Below are 2,500 nucleotides of genomic sequence, written 5' to 3'. Positions count from 1 at the left end.
CAGTCCATAGTGGATTTAACATAATAGTGTGAGAGTCCAGTCCATAGTGGATCTAACATAGTAGTGAGAGTCCAGTCCATAGTGGATCTAACATAATAGTGTGAGAGTCCAGTCCATAGTGGATCTAACATAGTAGTGAGAGTCCAGTCCATAGTGGATCTAACATAATAGTGTGAGAGTCCAGTCCATAGTGGATTTAACATAATAGTGTGAGAGTCCAGTCCATAGTGGATCTAACATAGTAGTGAGAGTCCAGTCCATAGTGGATCTAACATAATAGTGTGAGAGTCCAGTCCATAGTGGATCTAACATAATAGTGAGAGTCCAGTCCATAGTGGATCTAACATAATACTGAAAGTCCAGTCCATAGTGGATTTAACATAATAGTGAGAGTCCAGTCCATAGTGGATCTAACATAATAGTGTGAGAGTCCAGTCCATAGTGGATCTAACATAATAGTGAGAGTCCAGTCCATAGTGGATCTAACATAATAGTGAGAGTCCAGTCCATAGTGGATCTAACATAATAGTGAGAGTCCAGTCCATAGTGGATCTAACATAATGAAATATAAATGGGTTGTGCTTGTATAGCGCTTTTCTACCTTCAAAGTACTCAAAGCTCTTTGACACTACTTCCACATTCACACACACATTCACACACTGATGGAGGGAGCTGCCATGCAAGGCGCTAACCAGCACCCATCAGGAGCAAGGGTGAAGTGTCTTGCTCAGGACATAACGGACGTGATGAGGTTGGTACTAGGCGGGGATTGAACAAGGGACCCCCATCACGCCGTCCCAAAGAGCCATATTGGACCAAAAATACAAGAAGTGAAGTGAATTATATTTATATAGCGCTTTTCTCTAGTGACTCAAAGCGCTTTACATAGTGAAACCCAATATCTAAGTTACATTTAAACCAGTGTGGGTGGCACTGGGAGCAGGTGGGTAAAGTGTCTTGCCCAAGGACACAACGGCAGTGACTAGGATGGCGGAAGCGGGAATCGAACCTGCAACCCTCAAGTTGCTGGTACAGACGCTCTCCCAACCGAGCTATGCAAATCTGTCTGGAGCCACAAAAAAATGAAAAGCCATATTACATACAGATAGTGTGTCATGAGATCTAAATTGAATAAAGAAGACTTAAAGGAAACTAAATGAGCTCAAATATAACAACAAATGAGGCATGATGATGCAATATGTACATATAGCTAGCCTAAGTAGCATGTTAGTATCGATTAGTTTGCAGGCACTAAATATGTCTGATTAGCACTCCACACGAGTCAAAAACATCAACAAAACTCACCTTTGTGTATTCATGCACAACATTAAAGGCCTACTGAAATGAGATTTTATTATTTAAACGGGGATAGCAGCTCCATTCTATGTCTCATACTTCATCATTTCCCCATATTTTTGCTGAAAGGATTTAGTAGAGAACATCCACGATAAAGTTGGCAACTTTTGGTCGCTAATAAAAAATCCTTGCCTGTACCGGAAGTAGCAGACGATGTGCGCGTGATGTCACGGGTTGTGGAGCTCCTCACATCCCCACATTGTTTACAATCATGGCCACCAGCAGCGAGAGCGATTCGGACCGAGAAAGCGACGATTTCCCCATTAATTTGAGCGAGGGTGAAAGATTCGTGGATGAGGAAAGTGAGAGTGAAGGACTAGAAAAGAAAATAAACACCATACAGTGGGAGTGATTTAGATGTTATTAGACACATTTACTGGGATAATTCTGGAAAACCCCTTATCTGCTTATTGTGTTTCTAGTGTTTTAGTGAGATTATATAGTCGTACCTTTACAACCTGAAGGTCGGCCCCGCACCTTTCTTCATCACCAGTCAATGGGTGGTGGCGATGCCCATCTCTGCCCTTCGCAAGAGACCCTCTTCGAAACACGATCTTTCGAAATGATGGCTGCATAATACACTGGACTTTGTGTGTGTGGTCCAATCCAACCGTGTTCGCTTGACCGCTCTGTTCCATAGTAAAGCTTCACCGTCATCTTCACCAACAGTTCGAGATGCTACCTCAGTAGAAGCATTTAAGTCTCACCTTAAAACTCATCTGTATACTCTAGCCTTTAAATAGACCTCCTTTTTAGACCAGTTGATCTGCCGCTTCTTTTCTTTTTCTCCTATGTCCCCCCCTCCCTTGTGGAGGGGGTCCGGTCCGATGACCATGAATGAAGTACTGGCTGTCCAGAGTCGAGACCCAGGATGGACCACTCGCCTGTGTATCGGTTGGGGACATCTCTACGCTGCTGATCCGCCTCCGCTTGAGATGGTTTCCTGTGGACGGGACTCTCGCTGCTGTCTTGGATCCGCTTTGAACTGAACTCTTGCAGCTGTGTTGGAGCCACTATGGATTGAACTTTCACAGTACCATGTTAGACCCGCTCCACATCCATTGCTTTCGGTCCCCTAGATGGGGGTGGGGGTCGCCCACTTCTGAGGTCCTCTCCAAGGTTTCTCATAGTCAGCATTGTCACT

The sequence above is a fragment of the Nerophis ophidion genome, linkage group LG09 (genome assembly GCF_033978795.1).
Source record: "Nerophis ophidion isolate RoL-2023_Sa linkage group LG09, RoL_Noph_v1.0, whole genome shotgun sequence".
In the NCBI taxonomy this organism is placed as follows: domain Eukaryota; kingdom Metazoa; phylum Chordata; class Actinopteri; order Syngnathiformes; family Syngnathidae; genus Nerophis; species Nerophis ophidion.
The sequence above is the reverse complement of the archived record's forward strand: the minus strand, read 5'-3'. Positions refer to the sequence as shown.